We start from the raw sequence: 25,076 nt of genomic DNA, 5'->3' as shown, positions 1-25,076 counted from the left end.
TCCACAAAAAAGATATTTTTGATTCGGAAAAAGATTTTAACCTCTATTTGCGTAACCTAAATCCGCTACACCCCTTATCTATTATAAATATAGCTTTAGTTTACCAAATTATTTATCAAACTTACAGATACAGCAAAAATGGCGATGAATAACTTGCAGCTAACTTTTGTGAATGATGTCAAACCACGCAAGACTGCGTGTCGCATTCAAGTCAAGATCATTCATTCATGGAGACATTTCATGAAAGACGTTGGAGAAACCTTGGAAGTAATCCTATGTGATGCAAGTGTAAGTTTGACATTCTATAGTGATTTACAAATATTTTCTGTCTATTGTTTTTGTTAAAATCAATCCTAACAGAAGAAATGTCGACTAATTTATTTGTTTACAGGGAACAAAAATCCATGCCTCGTGTAAAAAAGACATACCTTGGTGAATGGGGAAAACATCTTCGTGTTGGATTATGGAGAAACATAGATCGTTTCAGTGTAAGTGCTGCTGGAAGAGCCTTCAGATCAACTAATCATAAATATCGTATAGCTTTCAATGGCAACACCCAAATCACTGAATCTTCTCACCGAGATGACAACATCTTTCTTAACCTGGTGGATTTCAAAACCATAGAAAGAGGTGATCTTGATTCAAACATCCTTATTGGTAAGTTCTTAAAACAAATATTAAGCTTATAACCACAATTATATATACCTAACCAATGCTAAACTATTTTGATATAGATGTTATTGGACAAGTTCAAGACTTGGGTGATCTCGAGACTATAGCGTGTAATGGTGGAAAACAAAGACAAAAGTTGGATTTTACATTCGTGGACATTTAGTAAGTCCTTTTTTTGCCAGTCTATTTTTGTTTTGAAATAAATATATTATCTATACCTTATAATTACAAGATTTCTATTTTTTTAAAAAATATTTTTAGTGGGCAAAGATTAGCTTGCTGTTTGTGGGGTAAATTTGCTGAGAATCTTCACACAGCTAGCCAAGAAACAGAAGGAAGTGTAATATGTCTTCTACGATTTGCTAAGATTGGGAAATATAGAGGTATCCAATTTATATATATACTATTTTGTATAAATTGATCTAGCCAAACGACATATGTTTATCTCTAAAGGTTCTACATATTGCATTTATTAGGGGAAGTTCAAATCTCAAATGCTTTTGATGCAAGTCAGATGATTGTCAATCCTGAAATACCAGAAGCTGATGAGTTTAAATAAAGGTCTATTTAATCTTTTTATAATCATTTTAACTGTTTGAGATTATTAACATTGTAGCTCTTACAAAATGTTTTATTCAATTGCAGAGATGACGATGATTCTCAGGCTTTGACCCTAACTGAATCTGAAGATAACAAGCTTGAGTTGCAGATAAAGCGAGATAAATGGATGCATTATCCTCAAAAAATCTATTCGAGTTATTTGAAGGTTATGAGGTAACTTAATAAATCTATAATAGTTTTTGCGTCATTAATTCTACCATACTATTAATTTTAGTTGTCTAATTATATGTTCTTTTGTGTAGGAAAAAATATGCAGAGTGATTGCAACAGTCTATGACATTGATACAGATTACGGGTGGTATTATTTTGGTTGTATAAGTTGTAACAACAAGAAGGTTTTCCCCCACTCCAAAACTATGAAAAAGGTGAATGGGAAAGAGACTGTTACACACATATGGTGGTGTGAAGCATGCAAATCCAAAGTAATCAATGTTTCACCAAGGTATTACTACCACTTATAAATATGAAATTTATATGCTTTCGCTCATAATGTCTATTTTCGTTTTTATCTGTTTACTACAGATTTAAAATCCATTTACTGGTTAAGGATGATACTAGCGATTCCCAATTCCTCTTATTGGATTCAATTGCTACAGGAGTTTTTCCTGAGTCAGCTACAACCTTACTAAATGGCTCTTGGGATGAGGTTTATATTTTTTAAACTATTGCAAAATAATTGGAATATGTTTTCGTGTGCATTATATTATATTTCTTATTGACAGCTTGAGGATGATGAACCATTCCCCGAAGCAATTACCAATTTGGTTGGACAGACATTTATGTTTGGAGTTTTCATTCAGAAAGACAATGCTTCAGGGGAATGCTATAAAGTTGGTAAAATATGGAAAGATCTACGTATGCTAATGCCCACTGAAATATCTGAGAGCTATTCTGCTCCAGTCCAAGCAAGCGAGGTAAAATAATCTAATGTTAATTTTTTAAAAATGTTGAAATTTCATATTTTAACCTAATTATGCTACGTAGGAGCCAATGTTACTTCAATCGCCAAGTGATGATATTGTTTCTACTCCTTCTTCAAAGCGCAAAGATAACAATAATGAAGCACCCGAACTTCAGTCTACCTCTAAAAAGCAGTGTACTAAAGCAATTAAACTTGAAAAGACAAGAAAGGATAACTTCCGTCAGAGTTAAAGATGATGATTTAGTTGTTGCTGCTTTTGGTTTGGTTTTTATTTAATTTTCTTTCAATAAGTTGTTTTGTTTGGGTTTTTTCTCTTTATGTTTTTAATGGATTTTTTTATATTATTGTTTTGGAATAAGATTCGTTTTCTGATTCATTTATTTACTGACCAAAGTACTATCACAAATAAACACTCAAACCTATACTAATTTAAGATTATGAGTTACCTTTCACTGTAATGCAGAACATTGTCTTCTCTTACGCTTGCTGTAGATCTTATAGTCGAATGTAAGCTTTTTATAATCCTGTGTAAGTAAATATAAGATAATTAAACCTTAGTGTTAAACAATGAAAAATATCACAATTGTATGATATCTTTAAATAGCTAAAGCATTCAAATGTCTATATATTTAAATATATGGTCACTATAATCACCCAAAACAATATTAACATTAAATGTCTATTTATGAATAAAATGTACTTTACGAAACTAATTTAGAGAAATATAGGGATTTACAATTATGTTTAATCGATAGCAAATCTTATACGTATCTCATATAATATTCATAAATCTTATTTTTAGAATTAGGTTTCATCAGTTATAATGCTCCCAGCGACGATTAGACGAAAAAAAAGTTTGATCCTATGACTGACAAGAACAGCAATATCAATGGAGGAAATCCTACAGACTCTGGATATACTACTCCTCAAGTTGGGCAGAATACAAATGGTGTTTTGCCTTTGAAAAGAGTTTTCAGCAGGGTCTTGGCTGATGTGACAAATACTTTTCAAAGTTTACAGAATACACCACAATATGAAGTCTTTAATCATCCCTTAAAGACATCACACTTTATTCATGAATCCAGTGGTAATATTCAGTCATAATTAATTTTCTGTTACATGTGTTATGTGTATGCCTAACTTTACGATTTGTGATTTTCCCTACTCTTACCAGGTAAGCCTAGGAGAAATAAATAAAATAAATCTAAGAAGTCGAAACCTAATTTAAATACATCTGGTAAGATGTAAATAAAAATTATGTTCAAGTGTTTTATGTTTTCTAACAATCTTGACCCGCTTTATAGGTTTAACTGGGCAATCTTCACTATGTGATAGCTCTATCAGACAAAGGAAATTGTCAAGTACCAGAACATGTTCAGATTTTCAACCTACTAATTTATTGAAAGCATTCTCGACCTCGGAGGATGGAGAGAATGAAAACGATATGGAATTTGGTTCTATAGATCTGGACCTATTTGAAGGTATTACAAATATTTTTATTCTATCATTTTAATACTAATTTTATACTTAATTTTTTTTAAGACCAAGGTAATCAGGTTTATGATATAAGCTCTGAAGAGGAAGATATGAATTCAGATAACAATTCTGAGTCGGAGACAGAATATTTTCCTCAACAAACTCAGAATGTTACCATAGTTCCTGATGAGCAAAGAGCTAGGATTTTGAGCATGGCAAGTATGTTTAAGAACATTTTTCAAGATAAGCCGGCTAAGAGGGGATGGTCTGTGTCCAAGTGCACTGGTAATATATCATAAACAGTTTATATTTCGATCTTTCTACATAGTTAACTTTCTATTTTAATCTTTCTATTGTAATCGTGATTCAGTTTCAAAGCTCAAGAACAAGAAGACAGACCCTCCTAAGCAGCACATTGGTACTATAATTTAAACAATTTAAAAAATGATTGTTTTGTTTTTTTCGTGTTTTGGTAATTAACCACGGGTTTTTTCATTTTTTCTTCGAGGATACATTGATGAAGGCGATCCAATGCATAAATGTGAATATTGTGGTGCAATATTCTGGTACGGCGAACGCATTGAGAAGAAACGACAGACTAAGCAGCCTAAATTTTCATTGTGTTGTGGGCTAGGTCAAGTTCAACTACCTTTACTTAAGGAATCACCAGAAATTCTAAGGAAATTGCTAACCGATGACGATGAGATCAGCAAATATTATCGGGAGAACATTAGACAAATAAATATGGTTTTTTATTTCACATCTCTCGGTGGTAAGATTGATAGATCAGCTCCTCGTGGTAATGGACCAAAAATGGTTGTTCTTCAAGGCGAGAATTATCACTTAATGGGTAGTTTAAAACCACCGCCAGGAGGAGATCCTAAATTTGGGCAGCTATATATCATGGACACTGAAAACGAAATACAAAACAGGGCTTCTATAATAGGGTATGTTAAAATTTATTTTTATTCTACTTATGTAACATACTTCACTCGCTTACGCATCCTTTTTAATCTATTATCCGATTTTACATGCAACAGGAAATATAAAACAAAGCGTGAGAAGGCTAAAAAAGAGAGATTGAGGAAGCAAGTAATTGAAAGGATCGTAAAACTGCTGGACGAAGTCAACCCATATGTTCATCAGTTTAGATCAGCAAGAGAAACATTGCATATGAGGATTATAAGTAACAGAGAAATAGATGGAAGGACATATGATACTCCTACTGCATCAGAGGTTGCCGCACTGATTCCAGGAGATTTCAGTTTGGACATGAATAAGAGAGATATTGTTTTAGAAGAAAAGCAGACATGATGGCTTAAAAGGATCGATGAAATACATCCTTCTTATCTGGCACTTCAATACCCTCTTATTTTCTCATACGGTGAAGATGGATTCAGACTTGGTATAAAAAAAAAGAACAACTGCGGCTACTTCAACCCATAAGAGGTAGAGTATCAGTATGAGGCAATGGTATGCTTTTCGACTAATGGAAAGGGAGAATGAGTGTCATACTCTGCTACATTCTAAGAGGTTGTTTCAGCAATTCTTGGTCGATTCCTACACTACTGTAGAGTCTAACAGGCTGCGTTATCTCCGAATGAATCAGAAGTATCTGAGATCAGACAGTTTTGACTCTATTAAACAAGCTGAGAATGATGGGAAAATTGATATGCATGAGCAGGGAAGTCGTTTTCTATTGCCAGCTTCATTTACTGGAGGACCAAGATATATGAAAATATGTATTTGGATGCAATGGCGATTTGCAAACATTTTGGGTTTCCTGATCTATTTATCACCTTTACTTGCAATCTTAAGTGGGCTGAAATAACCAGGTATTTAGAGCCACGCAAACTAACTGCAGATGACAGACCTGAAATCATTTGCAGACTGTTCAAGTGTCAACTTGATTCTCTAATGGCGGATTTAACAGATAAACAACTTTTGGGAAAGACTATGGCATGTGAGTAATTTTTTTTCTGCCGAATTTTACAAGTGTTTTGATTATATTTTGTTTTATTGTTCAAGTTCTTTGACTCTAATTTTATTATTGTCTTAATGCAGCCATGTATACTATTGAATTTCAAAAACGTGGTCTCCCTCATGCTCACATACTGCTGTTTATGGCTCCCGGCAATAAATTTCCTAAAACTGAAGATATTGACAAAATCATTTCTGCTGAAATTCCAGATAAAGAGAGAGAGCCTGAACTTTTTGAAGTCGTGAAAGATATGATGATTCATGGTCCTTGTGGAGCAGTCAATATGAATTCACCTTGTATGGAGAATGGTAAATGTTCTAAGATGTATCCTAAAAATTATGCTGAGATGACTACCATTAACAATGAAGGATTTCCGGTCTACAAAAGAATAGAACAGTCTGATCACTTTATTGAGAAACATGGCTTCAAATGTGACAACAGATATGTCATTCCTTATAACAGGGAATTGTTACTTCGTTATCGAGCTCACATAAACGTGGAATGGTGTAATCAGACTGGTTCTATTAAATACTTATTTAAGTATATTAATAAGGGACAAGATCGGTGTACTGTAGTTATTGAAAGTTCGGAGTCTGCTACACAGAGAGGAGTATCTGTTGAGACTGTCTCCGCTGATGGAGCTTCAACAGAAGTGAGGAAAAACGAAATAAAAGATTTCTTCAACTGCAGGTAATTTATTTTCTCCTATGTTTAAATTAAATTTGATAGAACCGATTTACATTTATTTAATTTCTTTACTCGTGCAGATATGTGTCCGCCTCTGAAGGTGCTTGGAGAAATTTCAAATTCCCTATACACTATCGATCTGTACCTGTTGAGAGGATTCAGTTTCACCTACTAGAAAAGCAAAGTATAGTTTTCTAAGATGATAACAGATATGAAGAAGTGACCAGCCGTGTTTTGATTGAAAATACAATGTTCTTGGGATGGTTTGAATTAAACAAGGTCAATGCTTTTGCTCGGACACTAACTCTATCTGAAATTCCTATATGGTTTATATGGAATAAGAAAGATCGGAAGTTTACTCCTAGAAAGAGAGGATTCAGTATTGGTAGAATAAACTACGCTCCACGAAAGATTGAAGAAGCTTTTTATTTGCGTGTTTTGCTGAATATTGTAAGAGGTCCGACATCTTTTGAGGATATCAGAACGTTCAACAATGTTCTGTATTCATCATTCAAAGAGGCCTGCTTCGCTCGTGGTTTGTTAGAGGATGATCAAGAATACATAGACGATATTGTGAGGACAAGTTTTACGGGTCCGCGTCCTATATGAGGCAATGTTTTGTGGTCATGCTCATGTCAGATAGTCTGTCAAAGCCAGAAGTTGTTTGGGAAAATATTTGGAAATTTCTATCTGATGATATTGAGTATCGTCGTAGAAAGATTCTAAATAGACCAGGTATGTTCACCCTAACATAATACAGTGTCTTAATCTCAAGTTTTGTAACTAAATATTCCACCCTTTGCTTTGTAGATTTACATTTGAGAGAAGATGAGATAAAACAGCTTACTCTTCACGAGATTGAGAAGATTTTGAAACGGAATGGTACTTCTTTGGAGGCATGGGAATCTATGCCAAAGCCAATAGCTGATTTTACTCAGCAGGAAAATGTGTTGATAATGGACGAGCTTGCATATGACAAAGAGCAGTTAAAGGCTGATCACGATCTGGATTTTGCAAAAATGACGGACGAACAAAGAAAGATTTATGATGAGGTTCTTAGTGCTGTCTTAGAAAAGAAAGGAGGAGTTTTTTCGTCTATGGCTTTGGTGGAACGGGGAAAACATTTTTGTGGAAATTGTTGTCTGCTGCTATTAGATACAGAGGAGAGATCTGTTTGAATGTTGCATCAAGTGGGATAGCTTCGCTGCTACTACCAGGGGGAAGGACAACGCATTCTAAATTTGGCATACCAATTAACCCGGACGAGTTTTCTACTTGCACAATAACGCAGGGTTCTGATCAAGCAAATTTGATTAAAGCAGCTTCTCTGATCATTTGGGACGAAGCCCCAATGATGAGCAGACACTGTTTTGAAGCATTGGATAGGAGTATGGCTGACTTAATCGGGAATAATGACAATTTGCCTTTTGGTGGAAAAGTTGTTGTCCTAGGAGGCGATTTTAGACAAGTGTTGCATGTCATACATGGAGCTGGAAGACCTGAAATTGTTTTGGCATCTTTAAATTCATCTCATCTTTGGAAACATGTCAAAGTATTGAAGCTAACAAAGAATATGAGGCTGATGTCAAACGATTTATCTCTTGAAGAAGCTAAAGATTTAGCAGAGTTTTCACAGTGGATATTAGATGTTGGAGATGGAAATATAGGTGACAGTAGCGATGGGGAGGCTCTAATCAATATTCCTGAAGAGTTTCTTATACTTGATGCAGATGATCCGATCGAGTCTATAAGCAAAGCTGTGTATGGTGATGTCTCTTTTTTGCAGCAGAATAAAGAACCTAAGTTTTTCCAAGAGAGAGCTATACTATGTCCAACTAACAAGGATGTCGAGAAGATTAATCAGCACATGTTGGATAAGCTTGATGGTTAGTTATTTATTTCTGACTGTATTTTCGTTTTTCTATTACCATTTCAATGTCTATAAGCTAAAATTATTTATTTGTTGATCAACTTTTCAGGTGAGGAAAGGATTTACTTAACCTCTGATACAATAGACGCTTCATATAAACATTCAGTAAATGATCAAGCTCTGATTCCTGATTTCCTAAACACCATTCGAATTTCAGGTTTACCAAATCATAGTCTATGCTTAAAAATTGGTTGTCCTGTGATGTTGCTAAGAAACATAGAACCTACTGGCGGATTAATGAATGGGACTCGACTTCAGATTACAGAGATCTACGATAACATAATAAAGGCAAAAGTGATTACAGGAGATAAAGTTGGGCGAGTTGTTCTTATTCCTAGGCTGGCTATTACCCCTTCTGACAATAAGTTGCCTTTCAAGATGAGGAGGAGGCAAATTCCTATTTCTGTGGCATTTGCCATTACAATTAATAAGAGTCAGGGGCAATCACTTTCAGAAGTTGGTATTTATTTACCTAGGCCTGTGTTCTCGCATGGCCAACTATATGTGGCCATCTCTAGAGTTACATCTAAAAAAGGGTTGAAGATTTTGATTGTTGATGATGAAGGCAAGCCCCAGAAACAGACAAGGAATGTTGTTTACAGAGAGATTTTCCAGAATCTCTGATATTATTTTAGTTTGTTGTTTTTGTATTCTAGACCTATCTTTTTTTGTTTCTGTTTTTGTTTTCTAGAGATTTTCACTTTCGAATATTATATTAGTTTGTTGTTTTTCTTTTCAAAAATATCTCTTTTCGTTTCTGAGAATGTTTAATAATGTGCTTAATTTTTTAATTACTTAGCTACCGATAGTTTTGCTTATCTAAATACATGAAACAAACTTATTTTTGATTATCAAACAAAACAGTCAGGCATCAAACATATCAAGCAAACTCCGGGTTATTACTTAACTACCGATAATGTTCCATTCCTATTCTGTTTTGCTAATCTATATAAGAGTGAGCAACTTACTTTCATTTAGCGCAGACACATGAGAAGAGCTGAGATGAGCTGAGAAGAGCTGCAAACCCAGTGAGTTGGGCCAGTGAGTTGCTGAAAAGAGCTGCAATGTCTTCGAGGTCTGGTAATGGTAAATTGAGAAGAGCTGCAATCCCAGTGAGTTGTGCCAACTCTGCAAGTTCATCATAACACTTTCAAAGAGAGTCTTCCACTATTAAGAAGAAAAAATGAGATATAAAAACAAACACTCACTTTCCCCTGAAACAATGACTCATCCAAATCAAGTTCATCCTCTCCTCCTGAATCTTTCACTGACTCAACCAAATTCACATACTTCTTCCTCTGATCCTTCATTTATTGTAAGATCCTACAAGAAAAAAACAAAATAAACCGTAAGTGATTAACATCAAACCAAAAAAAAATTACACAGAATAAATGTACAATGTTTTTTACTTATCTGATTTATGTTTTTCCAGCTTAGCGTGAAACCTGAAACAGATTTAAAATTATTATGTCTTACTATACTATGTATACCGACCAATGTTATTTACCATTATTAAAACCAACTTACTCTCTTTTTATGCAGACACATACTCTCCAGCCTTCTTTGAACTTCTTATTAAGAAACTACAGAGTAATAAAAAAAAAATTAAAGTTCAAGTCAATGTTTAAATGTGACATCCTTCGAAGAAAATGAACATAAGAAAAAAATTACCTTATGACGTTTACTTCATCAACGAACATAAGGACACAATTTGTTAACACCTTAGAAGGTTTATTATCCCTGAAAATATTTTAGAAAAATTAGAAAACAAATAACAAATGAATTATTGTAAACCAACGAACTTTAAAAAACAAAATTATTACATTTTTTCATCGGATATTGCTTCAGATATGTCCGATATCTGATTATTTTGTCTGGGAAACAACATACAAACTATATATAATATTTACACAAAGGTTAGATCTAGATCGATTTACCAAAAAAGTTTGCTTTTTTATATATGTACGAAAGCAAACAAGAGAGAAACACTACCTGTTCCGATCTGAGAGGAACGAGTCGCAGTCTATCTCTTGTGGCCGCTGAATCGACATCGAAGAATCCTTTTGTTTTTTTTGTTTTTAAAAATTTCAAAACCGACGAATACTTTAGAAAAATGAAGAAGAACAAGGAATTAATAAGCGAATGAAGATTGTAGAGGGCTATGTTCTTTTTCTTTTGGTTTCTCCTTTCTCTTTTGGTTTTGAATCGCCATCGGAGAAACCTATGTTTTTTTTTCCTATCGATATGTCTGAAAGCAGACAAAAGCATAAAGATATTTTGTCGGTAGAGAAAGTGAATTATGGGATTGGGCCTGAACATTTAATCAAACAAATATAATAGATAATAGAGCCCAGTTTAATAAAACCCAATCTACAGAATCCAAATATTATAAAAGCTCATTCTTTTTAAATCCATTTTAAATCTATATAACATAAATTATAATAAAAGAACATAAAAACTGTAATCATAAATTTCCCAAACTAAAATTTTAATTTAGATTTATAATTTATTGACTTTTAAAAATTTATATTTCGATAATAACTACAGTTAAATCCATTTTATATATATGGGTTTTTTTAAACCGTATATAATATATACATATATGTATAATAACCATATATATATATATATATATATATATATATATATATATATATATATATATATATATAAATAGCAATACATATAAATAGATTTCACAGTTAATATACTTTTAAACATACAAGCATAATTTTCAAAAAGTTTTCTAAGAAATATCAAAAACGCAAACACTTTATCACATCTACATAAATCATTCACCACTCCTAAGTTAAAAAATAAATATATTGATAAATAACGGAAAAATACCCGCCCTTTTAAGGGCGGATCAAAATCTAGTCTTATATATTAAAACAGAAGTCAAAATTTTGATTTATGTGTGATTTTTTAAGTTGGACATATTCCTAGAAAGTTATGTTACATTTCTTCTCTAATCTTATTATTATTATAATTTATTATAATCTTATCATTATTATTATGATTTATTATAACATTCCATATTTTCATAAAAAAATCTGTTGAAAAATCTAACAAGATCTTACCAAAAAGTTTAAATATTTTTATAAAATAATACATTAATTAATTTCGTGATTAGAAATATAATGTTATTATAAATTAATCGTAATTAGAATAAAATTATGTGCTATATTTTATAAAATTTATTATAGTTTATATTGTATTAAATTAGATATGCTATATAAATAAATATAACAAAATTATATATATTAGTAAAGTAACCTAATTTCCTTTTCAAAATTTCTTTCATTTAAATAAATAATAAGATTACATTTAATAAGGAAACAAATAATAGATCATCATTTAGATAAGTCTACAAATAACTATCTAATTTATTATAAACTAGATAGTTATTTGTAGACCAATTGTTCATATTGATGACATATTTTTCAATCATGTGATACAAATATTAACAAATCTTAATTGTTAGAGATCAAAGATTTAATTGAAAAATATTAAATAAATTTATGTGGCAAACTAATACAAGATTGTACATGGATTAAATATAATAACAAAATTAATTAGATACTTAAAATGTTATAAAATAAAATATACATTTAGTCTATTATTAATTACGAAATTAATTAAATATTGAAAAATTTGTAAAGTGAAAAACAAATTACAACATTAATATTTTAAATTAATATGAATATATATTTATATAGTAAATAAATAGATTTGAAAAGATTTTATTTGAATGTAATTAAGAGAAAATCTAGGAATATCTATTTATAATTTATTAAGAAAACAAATATGTCTATGTATATCATTAATGAATGAATGAATTGTGATTTTTAGTAAGGGTCCATTTTATTAAATATCACACATGGATGAGAAGTCATGACTTCTGTTTTAATATAATAGATATATATATATTTAAAAATTCTAGCAAATCTGTTGAAAAATATTGTAACAAGATCTTAACTGTCGAAAATTGTAAATAAATATTTACATTAATTTCGTAATTAGTAAAATGTTATTATACATTAATATATATACAATTATCTTTTATAAAATGAAAAGAATCAACTCATATCCTATTTTATCAATTTATAATATTATCTACCATTTTAAAAGAAAACCATTATATTGAACTAAATATGATAAAATTATTTTAAATTGATAAGTTAATATATTTTATTTTCATAAAAATAAAAAAATATGCTAAAGATATAATATGTTGTTAGAACGGTTTAACATTAGTAAACTATATAATACATCTATAAAATTAAATTATTTTAAAATTTTATATATACAGTAATTTATTATCTAAAATGAATAAACATAAAAATGCGAAAAGAAATCCAACGCTTTGAATTACGGGTTAGGATCATAATAAATTAAATAAAAATAATTTTTAAATATGGTTTTTCGTGCATAAAATTTTTATAATCAAACGCAAATTCAATAGGACAAATATATAATAAAATATATATATATATGATGATTTGAAATAATTATTTAGTTTACAACATGAAAAATATAAAATTATTGTATTTGAAAAAATTACATACACATTTAAATATATAAGTAACTTTAAGGGAAATTGCCAAAAATACCACTTTCATGATACCACTTTTCAAGTTTACACTAACCAACTTTACCATTAAAAATTTAATAGACAAAATACTAATATACCCCTAACTAATTAAACCTAAAACTACCATTTCTTCTCCACGATTTCTTAAAAATTGAGATTCTCCGGTGGTGATGAGTTCTCCGACCAGATTCGACGACTTTGGCCAAATCCGACGACACTGACGAGTTCTCCGGCCAGATCCGACGCTGAAGAGTTCCTGGCGAGATTTGACGAATGCTGACAAGTTTCCGGTGAGATCTGACGATGCTGACGAGTTTTCTGACGAGATCTGACGTGGCTAACGAGTTCTCCAGCAAAACTGACAGACTCTACAAGCTCAGACAAACAAGACGATCTCTCTCCCGACGCATAAGAAACACTAACAAAGGTAAGAGGATAATAGATGGTGATTTTCGTCTCCTTCTGTAATTGTATCTTGATTTATCAAAATCGATCTGTTTCTGAGAAAGAGGACAGAAGTTTTTCTCATGAAGTTTTGAAATCTAAAATTTATAAAACTTTATAAATTGGGTCATTTCAAGTCTTATTGTTCATCTGTTAGCAATCAAAAGACATAGAGCTTAACATATATTTAATTCATGAGAAATGACTAACCTAAGAGTAAATTTATTCCATGATTACTTCTTCTCTTGATTGATCTGGTAATGTTACAGGGAATTACAAAGGTGTGATGTGAGCTTTTGGATTTAAAGGATACTGTGGAGAATATGTGGGGTGATATGCATATCAAGTACCTCACTTTCTTGAGGTAATACAATGCTACTATTTATTTTTTTAGCAAGGTTTAGTATATGCAATATATGAGGTGAAATGTTGGTGTTTTGTTATTGTAATGTTCTGTTTGGTACTTATGAGATTCATATTTTATGTCTTGTTTTGTCTATAATATCTATAGAAGCAGTGTAGATTGAGCATGAGTTTGTTGAGTTACGAAAGCATGTTATTTTTGTATCTTGTTTTTGGAAGTGAGTGTTGATGCTTATGAATAATATGTGACTGGCTTGAGTTCAGATTTTGAAGAACGATAAGGTTGGTGAGCTGTTTGAAGAAGCAAAAGGGACTCTCAACAAGAATAGTAGTTTATGTGATTAAAGAATGAGAAATTGGCTGCAGTACACCTAAAAGCTCATCTATTTTATCAAATGCCCTAGCATCTTTCTATAGAATTTGTCTGACCGTTTTGCCCCTGTATGCTTCCTCTCTCTATGACGACCAAACTCTCTGTTGCGTGTCAGAAGTGCTCTTGTAACCATTAGACAATGCAATGGTTCCTTGCTTTTCCAAAAAAAAATATCAAAATTCAAAAGGCATGAGTTTGCATTCTCTGTTTAATTGGCAACCATCAGATAAGACATATTTATTTGTATTCTTCCAACCACCACTGTATTTCATTCCTCTTTTTTTTGTTTTATTCTTCTTCTCTCCTCCACAAAATCCCAGAGAATTCGAATGGACTTTAGAACCCTAAATCCCTAAATCATAATTGCAGGTTACAACAAAATCCTTAGTTGTTATAGGATATCTTACACGCTATATGTTTCATTAGCACCTAATTGACTATTTATTTTTTTAGATGTTTTTTTGTTAAATGTTAAATTTAGTTTGTCGACTGATAAATAGTATACGACAGCGTAAATATTAGGTAGTGATCACCAAAAAATATTATACGTTATAACTTTTCTTACAGACAGATAATCGATTTAGTTGCATTTTGAGGTTATATATAATGTTAAATGTTAACTTCATGTATTAACTGGTAAAGATTATTGTAGAGGTTAAGTGAGGACATTAGCTCACTGGAGAAGTGCCTAGATCAGTCAATGGACAAGAGTATAGAGAAACTCGTCGATTTAGGTAATCATGAGTACCAGGTAGCTCCATTGTCGTCCAATGTTACGCAAAGCCTCCAGGAGATTGAGAGGAAGCTAGTTAGTGCTGTAGTTGACAACCTGAAGAATATGCAAACCGTAGTGCTTGAGGAGTTTACTGATATGATAGATAATCAAAACATAGCGAGGGAGCGCGGACCAGACGGCTGATGGCGACGGAGGGATGAACCGTCAATCTGACAGTCATATTAAAGAAGTTTTGTGTGATGTTAATGAAGTGCTACGTGACCTTGCTCATGTCATCACCATCTAAAATAACAAACTTAATTAAATGGTCACTGCATAATATATTTTTAACATCCACATACATAAGTAGCTGATATTACTAAACGTAGCAACTAAGTCATGTCTTACAGTTTGACTTCTTTTTTCTACTTTTAAAACGATGCGACGAGATGCTCCACGAGATATATACACAGGTTATGATCTAGCTGACATTACTAAACATATCAACTAAATGATGTCTAACAGTCTAAATGTAACTACTAGCTGATATTATTAAACATAACAACTAAGTGATTTTTTACCAAGTATCACACAATCCTCAGTCTCACCAATATTTGGCCCCATGTCAGCCCTACCCAAGCCTTGATCCATAGAACCAGAAACTTATCTGCAAATTCAAGAACTGACTTCACCAGTTATTGGATCTGTGTCTTTTTCCTTCCTCTTGTTAGTCGACTCCAAACTCCCTGTAACAGTTTCATCAGTAGCAACTAAACAGACAGGTAACCGGTAACCATTTATTTATCGCCTACAACTTCAATTATCACAAGAACTTGTATTTATTTTAAAAATATCCGGCAGCATACCTAAGGCTAATGTGAGACTAGTTTGATGTAGAGGTTCTCTAGCCACAAATAGCTTCGCAAGAAATTTAAATCATTGTCTGTTATGTGTTAAATTTGGTTCTCTAGACACAAATTCAAGAACTGACTTCCACCAGTTATTGAATCTGTGTCTTCTTCCTTTCCCTTGTTAGTTGACTCTAAACGCCCTCCAGCACTTCCATCAGTAGCAGCCAAACAGACAGGTAAACGGTAACATGTTATTTATCGCCTACAACTTCCATTATCATAAGAAATTGTATTTATTTTAAAAACATCCAGCAGCATACCTAAGGCTAACGTGAGACTTGTTTGATGTGGAGGTTCTCTAGCCACTTCCTCAAACCTGATTATCCCATCTCTTGTTGTAGTAAAAACATCTATTTCATCAGATGAGTCCGTTTCAGATTGAACAAGAGGCTGGATAGTATCATTTCTCGTGAGATTGAGAGAGTTCCTACGAAAATCTGAAAGCAACATCCATAGCTAATCGTTAACCTTGCATATTACCATAAAAACAGAAAGTTAAAGGCCAAACTTTACCTCTTAAAGGGATTGCTTTTGGAGGAATCACATCTAGTACGAAGCCTTTCTTTATCCAATAGATCGGCTTCTGCAGCGCTTCCTGCCATCATCCCTGCTCCTCAGAACAACTCTCCATCAAATCGCAGAATTTTCTGCAGTCTGACACGCACGCTTGGAACGGCGCATCTGTTTTTACATAAAGCAAGGGCAATTTCGTCACTTTGCTATCAAAAAATACTACTTTTACCCTTATCCAAATCCATGTGCATTTGACTAATTTGTGCTTGTATTGGGTATATTGGACCTATTGTCCCTTAAAGAATGACTATTTATAACGCTTTATAAAAGTTGCAGAGTATGTTTCTTAATACATTCTTCTCTCTCATCTTCTTAAGACATCTCTTATACGAAAACAATTGTATCTCTCTTATGAGTTGCATAGTTGGAGAGATTGGTTGGACGTGTAAGTGAGTTTGGTTCAGTCGTTTCTTTCATAGAAGAGTGAGATATGGAGAAGTCTTGATGTTGTCGTATTATGTTAATAATGACTAACAAGAACTGAGTTTTGCAAGTACAAACTCTGTTGGAACTAGATTCAAATGATTTACAAAGTTTTATAATTTAGTTTATAAATATTTATAATTAACTTATAGAATGCAGTAGATATTTTATAAAGTATTATAAATCAATTTATAAACTTGTATGAATCAATTTATACATTCTTGTAAATCAAAATAAAATATCTTATAGACTAGTTTATAAGATTTCATAAATCAGTTTCTGAATCTTTATAAATATTTATGAATCATATAAGCTTTTATATACAATATATTAACTCTTATATTATTGTTTACATACCCTTATAAACTCTTATAAATCATTATACAAACCATTATATATTGTTTTATAAGGCTTTCTAAATACTTATAGACTCTTTTAGTTGATTTATAAACATTTACAACTCTTAAAATATGCCTTTATTAATGGTTTATATAATCTTACAAATAATTTTACATACCCTTATAAATTGTTTTATATTGGTGTATAAACTTTATAAATTATTTTTATAAACCCTTATAAATTATTTACATACTCTTATAAACCCTTATAAGTTATTATACAAAACATTATAAAATGTTTTATAAGGCTTTCTAAATGGTTATAGACTCTTTTAGTTGATTTATAAATATATACAACACTAATAATACCCTTTATAAATTGAATATAAGATTTCATAACGTTTTATAAACCCTTATTAATAGTATACATACCCCTTATAAATGATTTATAAACTTTCATAACTTTCTTATAAACATTTATAAATGGTTTATAGATTTTATAATTTGTTTTATATGCCTTTATTAGCTTATATACTTTTACAAATAATTTTACATATCCTTATAAGGCTTTGTAAAGAGATGATGATACGTGGCAGATTCTGAGGCACATGTGGACAGCAAGCAAGCAAGGCTTCACCGCTTCAAAAATTTTACATACCCATATAAATTGTTTTTATAATCCTTTATAATGGTGTATAAACTTTATAAATTATTTTATAAGGATTTATAAATTAGCTATAAAAGTTATAAAAACTTATAAATTATTAAAACAACTATTATCCAGGTGAAGTTTCAGAGATTCTATTACAACACCACGTGGGGCGTTTGCTTCTTTGCTATCCCCAAGGCAAGTTTAAATAGTTTTATAAACTTTTATAAATAGTTATAAAAATATTTATGTGTGTTTATTAACTTTATAGAAGGTTGATACAAGGTTTTATAAGCTCTTATAAAATTTATAAATGATTTATAAATGATTTTATAAACTCTTAATAGTTTGTGGCTTGTCCTCTTGTCTACAAGAAATGTATAAGCAGGCTGCCAAAGTGCATCATGTTTCTTTTCCTGGTTGACTTTTGATCCTCCAGCCTCTTAAATATTTCATTAGCCCAATCCTACATATCGTCATTAACGACAAAAAAAAAACTCCATTAAACTTTCTAACAACATATCTCCATGCTATGAATTTACCAAACCAGTTTAACAGAAAGAGACGAAGAACGTTACCTTGATAGTTCCAACAAGCCCTAGCCTGTGAAAACAAAAATCAATCAACGAGTAATTAATCTCACAATGAACACACACACTTCAAGACATGAATCTAGCAAACATAAACAAACACTTTCACATGCACAAACAGAATCTACACGTATTATTCACAAAGGGGCAAAACTTTCAATGCACATTAGAAAAAAGAACCTCCTTTAGTTATGATAATTGACCACATGATCTGTCAAACAGAGTAATCTCACAATGAACACATACATCAAGACATGAATGGCAACATAAAAGGACAAAACTTTCAGTGCTTAAAAGGTAACAAGTTACATTAATTTAGCTAAAGCCATCTCTTGCTCCATCATTTCGTCAGTAGCATCATTCGCTTCTTCTGAGAGTAGTCTCGTGAACTACACAACAAATAAAATATGGAAGCTAATGAACCATCACTTAATCAAAATATATTGGATGTATATAGTCAAACCCTATGTGGTATCGTAATAAAATTCTAAAATTACTTGAAATCCAGATTTACAAAAGGGTTATAAAACTCTTTCTCTTACAACTTTTGATTTTTGATGAGGATTCGACACTTTGAGATTTTGAGTCTCGATTTCATCTTCTTTGTGAGAGAGAATACACTCGATCTCGCCGCCTTCGCTCGATCTCGTCGCAGTAGCTTGATCTCGTCACAATCGCTTGATCTCGTCGCATTCGTCGCCGTCGCTCGATCTCGTCGCCATCGCTTGACCTCGTGGTCGTCGCTCGTTGCCGTAAGAGAGAAGACACTTTGTTCTCGTCGGAGAATTTTTTTACAGAGTAGAGAAGAAAACGATGGTTGAGAAGAATAGACAAGAGTCAGTTTAGTAATTCACCCATTAATACTTGATGTATTTATGAAAATGTCCTTTTAATCTTTTACTAGGATAAGACATGCGCCTTGCGCAGGGTGAAATATTTATTTTAAAATTTATTTTTTCATATTGTAAAATTTCATGATTTCTGAATACATGTGTTTTTGTGTTTAAAATATATTTGATTTTTTTTTTCAATGTAGAATAATTAGTTAAGTATAAATATTTGGTACACATAAAAAAATATAGAAGCTCAAATCAAACAATTAAAATGAGATATCATTGATATTCTTATAATCATAGATTAAGGGTTATGAAAACATTTGGTATTTATAAGGAAAAATTCAACCGTATATATATAGTAAGCATAGATAGGTTTTCGGATTGTTTGGAAAGTTAAAATAATTAGCACTAATTATCTAAAAACCATATTATAATGTGATATATTGAACCAATATTTACGTAAATTTTCAATAACTACCACAAACATATTTAGCAAAGTTGTTTTAAGTTGTCGAAATTTTAGACTTGGTGACAAACTATATTATTATCTTAAATTAAACCTACCATATAGAACTTCTTCAAAATTTTGTACCAAGCTTAAAAATTTGGTGGAATCATTAACTTGGTCAAAACGTTTCTCAACTATTCAAATAATATGGTATAAAAACAATTAATTTAAACTTACCAAAAGAGTTTGATACATAAATTGTGTATCAGGAAAATTTGGTTCAAATATTAGGATTTTTACTGTCTTCTAATGATCATAATACCGGCAGTTTACGATTGATCCTATTTCGACTCAATTAAAATTAAAAAGAACATTTAAACGACATTGATTATAGATAATCCGAAATAAATAGTTATTTTCTAATTAAACATATTGTATTGACAAATTTAAGATTTATATATGATTGAATTTTTTTACAATTTTTGTTTGTTTATATAATCATTTATATGTTGGGCTGATACATATGGATATTTTCTTTTATTAACTTGTCAGTAAATAAAATTTAAATATTTTTCAATTTTGAAGTTATACTAATTTTCAAAATATCATATTTTTACTTTCATTTTGAAAATATAAGATGGAAAATTAAAATATTAAAAAAGACAATTACAAATTTGAAAACTAAACTAAAATTGTGTCTCTTTGCTATAAAATATTTTCTCTTTTATTAATAAAACAATTTTGAATAGCTGCGTCTCTTTTGCTATTATTTTATCAAAGCGTCTCTTTGTTATTAATTAAAAAAACAACACTTAGAAAATCATTAGTTTCTGTTTTATACCAAAAGCATGCAATACTTAGACCATAATATATAGTAAATTTTTATTTAAATTTTTGTTTTAGTAATATGGACTAAGAGTATATCTTACACATTTTTAAAAAAAAAAAATATTATGTTGAATCACAATATAAATCAACCTTGAGCCATTTAAAGAAAGTATCATTTAATGAGATCGTTGAGTATTAATTTAATGAGATCACCGAGTATTAATTTAATGAGATCGTCGAGTATTAAGTTTATCATATCATATACATTTATGTTTGGATTAATATAATATTTCCTAGAAATTGGATTTTGAACTTACTAATTTTTAATTAATTTTTATGGTGCCACGTAAACAAAATTAACATCATAATTAAGTGACACTTAAGCAAGATTTTTTTAGTTAATACAAACTTAAGGTTACAACTTTTTAAATGTTTCTTTATTAATATATAGAGGATAATCATACTTTTTGGTCAAATTAAATAATCATACTTAGTACGCGTATCTTTACTTTAAATGCAAAAGTAAATTTTCATATTTGATTAGGAAAATCTCGCATAAATGTTGCTAACTATAAGTAACTTACTTTGTACATAATAAGAAACTAAATTATTCTCTTTATTAATATAGTCAAATATATAGAGTAATTATTCACTGCTTATTTCCAATTTTCTTATTGCGTAATGCAAGGATTCATATTTCTTATTTATGGTGTTCGAAACACTGTCATAAATAGAAAAAAGATTTATATGCGTAACTATAGTCTAAACCAATATTTGAGAGAAGTGAGACCAATGGCAAAACCTGTAATATATTTAGTAAGTTAAGGATATTTCTAAATATGGTTTGAAGAGAATTGTGGAACATACATGTCATCATGGTATTGGGGTAAATAAGTATTAACTAAAAGGTTATTTTTTATTTTTCTTCCCTATTAATAAGAAAGGGATGATACATATTTATTAATTTGAATTTGTTCATAAATGTATTCACCTATTAATCAATAAAGGAAAAGTAACTATATGTTAGATTGTTAGTCCAATATTGAATTTATTCGTTTTATATTAAAAAAAGAAAGATATAAACTCGTGAGAATATTTTGAGTAGTAAATGTATTACTATCAATGCTCCACCATATATTCATATATTTCCATAAATTAAAAATCCAATTAATGTTGACAAACTTGTGTGAAGAAGCTTTAAATATATTGTTTTACCAAGTAAGATAAGCTTAATTATACGGTAACCGAAATTCCATATAGAGAAAAAATACTTTGATATAAATTTCTATATTTCCGACTTTACAATATGCTAGATATATAGTTCCCTACTTATATTAAATTTCATATTCTCTATATATATATTCTCCATATTATTTATATGTGTGACAATTATAATAAATTAAATAAATATGTGGCCAGTCCTCATATTTGTATATGAAAATATGAACACCAAATATAAATCATATAATAAAACATATCTTGTGTGGCTGCTTTCTCTGAGTTGGTCTTCCATGAATGAGACTATTATCAAATTCTTGATTATTAGCTAATAATCAATAAACAACAATTCAAAAAAAATTCAAATCTATTCATTTACCGAAATTATATAACTGCTAATCAAAAATATTAAAATAACAAAGAGTAACAAACAGCTGCATATAATATTATTAAAAGTAAACATAAAAGAAATAAAGAAAGATACTTGTGGCCTAATTTGAAAAAAAAAACCTATCGACTTAGAAAGGTAAAGTAAGTCAGTATTTTTTTACCGACTTAGAAAGGTAAAGCTGTGAATTAGAAAGGTAAAGCTCAAATTCGATTCTTAGTCTCTCGCAGAAAAACCTGTGAATTAGAAAAGTAAAGATAAAAGTAATATACTTAAAAGTAAACATTAAAAAAATGTGAATTACAAAAACCTGTGAATTGGAAAGATAAAGCTCCACTTTGATTCTTAGTCTCTCGCTTGAAAATGCTCTGGTTAAAACCCTGAAAACCATTAGACGGATTGCTATCAGACAAAAAAAAGGAGCAACATGTACACGAGTTATAAGGCAATAAAAGTAATAGAAACCTTATATAATCACACCTACATGTACACGACTTATTTTGTTCGGAATGACCTCCACTATCATTATATATATTTTTAGATCTTGTGCACCAAGTTTAAATTTCCGTTAGTATTATGCAATTAATACCCGATATTTTTTTACTCATAATTGCCACTCCTTGAATGACAGCATAATTGTCTATTTTGAAAATGAATGAATGATATAAGGAATGATTGTTTAATCATTATGGACGGATCATAATTGCCAATCATAGTAGTTTCTAAAATCGAAACCAAATTAAAATCGCTCTACAAAGGTTGCTATAAATGTACACACGAAACTAAAGACAATAAATTAGTGGCATTAAATTAATACACGAAATTAAAGGCAGTAAATTAAGGTTGCTATAAACGGATGCATCATTAATTGAATGCGAATAATTTGGTTATGAGACTATATTATATAAGTCGATTATTCACATGTATCACAATGACATTCATATGTAATTATTCTAGTAAATTGAGGGTAAATCTAAAAATGGGCTGAGAATGAATATGGTGCCGCCACGTCAGCATGACACACATGTAAATAACTTACAAAACAAATGTTACTCTCAAAAATTGCTCCTTGATTAATAAGAAGGGGATATATCCAATAGTAATCCGAGTATAGATTTTTGAAAATAATTATTATGAGTAGGATATAATTGCAATCTAAACAAAACTATAAAATGAAGGTTGTCTCCTAAAATGAAACAAAACTATAAAATGAACCACTTACATTTATATTTAAAATATTCATACTTTTCGGACAGACCAATATCATTATATATGGAAGGATCATAAATTGCCTAATCATTATAGAAAGAACATAAATTGCAAATCATAGTACTCACCAAATCTGACACCAAATTAAAGTCCACCAGCCGAGTTTCCCATATATAAACAAATGAAACAAAACACAATAAATTCAAACATTTAAGTCATACACGCAATTATATGAACGTTGCCATAAACGGATAAATCGGAATTGAATGCTAAATAATTCGATGAATTATATTAATGTTTGACGATGAGAGTATATTATATGACAATGGCAGACTTATGTAATTATTCTAGTGAGTTGAGGGCAAATATACAAATGGGCTGAGAATGAATATGGTGCCGACACGTCAGTATGGCATACCTGTAAATAACTTACAAACCAAAGGTTATTCTTTAAAAATGCTTCTTGATTAATAAGAAGGGGATTGATGGTATTGTTTAACTGTGGTACTACACAAAGTGTAGTTATGAAATTTCTCCTAACTTTAAAAACATATACTAATTATATAAAACAAATGTATATATATACATAAACTAGGGTCGACCCGCCCTACGGGCGGGATGTAAATTAAAAAATAATTTAAATAGTTATATATAATATTTAATCTTGTTTATTATTAAATTTAGATTTGTTGTTAAACTTTGTAGACGTTATTGTTTGTAAAGACTAAATAAACCATGATATCTGGAAGATTAGATGATTTTCCTCTAAGTAATCGATGCTTTTATCATATCTGAGAGTTGGTTGTGTCATTACATTTTTTTGTATTTCTTATGGAGTTGGATGAATATAAATAAAATTGTGAGGAAAGAAAGAACTTGTAAATATAGATTAGTAATATAGGTTGACAAAAAAGATTAGTAAAATAAGAGGTGGAAATTTTTATTAGGACAGTTAATTATTAGTCATGTAAACCGAAAACAATAACATTAAAGTATTGTATATTGACATGTTGAGCAGCTTAAATTTGATATAAACTAATTAACGATGCACTTTTGGTGAAAGAAATGTTTATGGTAATGAGTTGACAATTTTAATGTAAGAGTAAAATGTAAGAAATAACTTAGGGGTTTTAATTTTTTCCGTATATTTTATATTTGAAACTTTAAAACTGATTATAAACCGATAACTCATATATTTCCGATTAAAAATTAGTAGTTGAAATTAAAATATTGATAACATAATTAAAATGACTACAAAAACATACGGAAAATATAGTTTCATTGTATGTTTTAGAAAATATATATATATATATTTCGTTTAACAATAATTGTTTGCATTACTAATTATGTTAGAGTAATTTATGCTGACTGGATTATAGATTTAATGAGGTTATGTCATGCACCAGTTGTGTTGATTTATTTGGAATATATTTATTTTATTTTATGGGTGAATAAAGTGGTACGATATATTCCATGGATATATTTAACCAGTGAAACATAGTAAATACATATTAGGGACTCTATATTTGTAACCAATAATTGGGCTTTTGTGTAAGTTTTAATATGATGGTTCCATCAGAACGGGAAATGCAAAACTCTAAGATAAGATAGAGTTGTCTGTTAATGATATTTAAATCAAAACAGAGTCAAGAGTTTCAAAATATCAGAATTTTTATTTTCGAAGACAATGTCTTCGTCGAAGCATAAAAGTGTTCAATAACACATTGGCTGCTGTTCTGCGATGAAACTGATGAGATCAGTAAGTTAAAATCGGTTCAGAGGTAGCAGAAGAATGACGCTAGAAGAGTAACCACTCTAGTTAAGCCAAGCATCTTTCCATGAAGCGTCCAAGCATAATAGAAAGCATAAAGATCAACACACGCTTGA

At 30.5% G+C, this 25,076-nt stretch overlaps 1 long non-coding RNA gene across 1 annotated transcript; it reads right to left on the bottom strand.

Annotated features, from left to right (window-relative positions):
• Window positions 1-433: 433 nt before the first annotated feature.
• Window positions 434-10,369, bottom strand: LOC130497634 (uncharacterized). Its single transcript, XR_008936633.1, has 7 exons — window positions 10,282-10,369; window positions 10,113-10,182; window positions 9,961-10,029; window positions 9,817-9,872; window positions 9,498-9,734; window positions 9,258-9,417; window positions 434-602 (listed from the first exon to the last, which is right to left on the bottom strand). It is a non-coding gene; the product is annotated as an uncharacterized LOC130497634 (long non-coding RNA).
• Between the last annotated feature and the right edge of the window lie 14,707 nt (window positions 10,370-25,076).

The sequence above is a fragment of the Raphanus sativus genome, chromosome 7 (assembly GCF_000801105.2).
Source record: "Raphanus sativus cultivar WK10039 chromosome 7, ASM80110v3, whole genome shotgun sequence".
NCBI lineage: Eukaryota > Viridiplantae > Streptophyta > Magnoliopsida > Brassicales > Brassicaceae > Raphanus > Raphanus sativus.
This window is presented reverse-complemented; position numbering and strand designations above follow the sequence as displayed.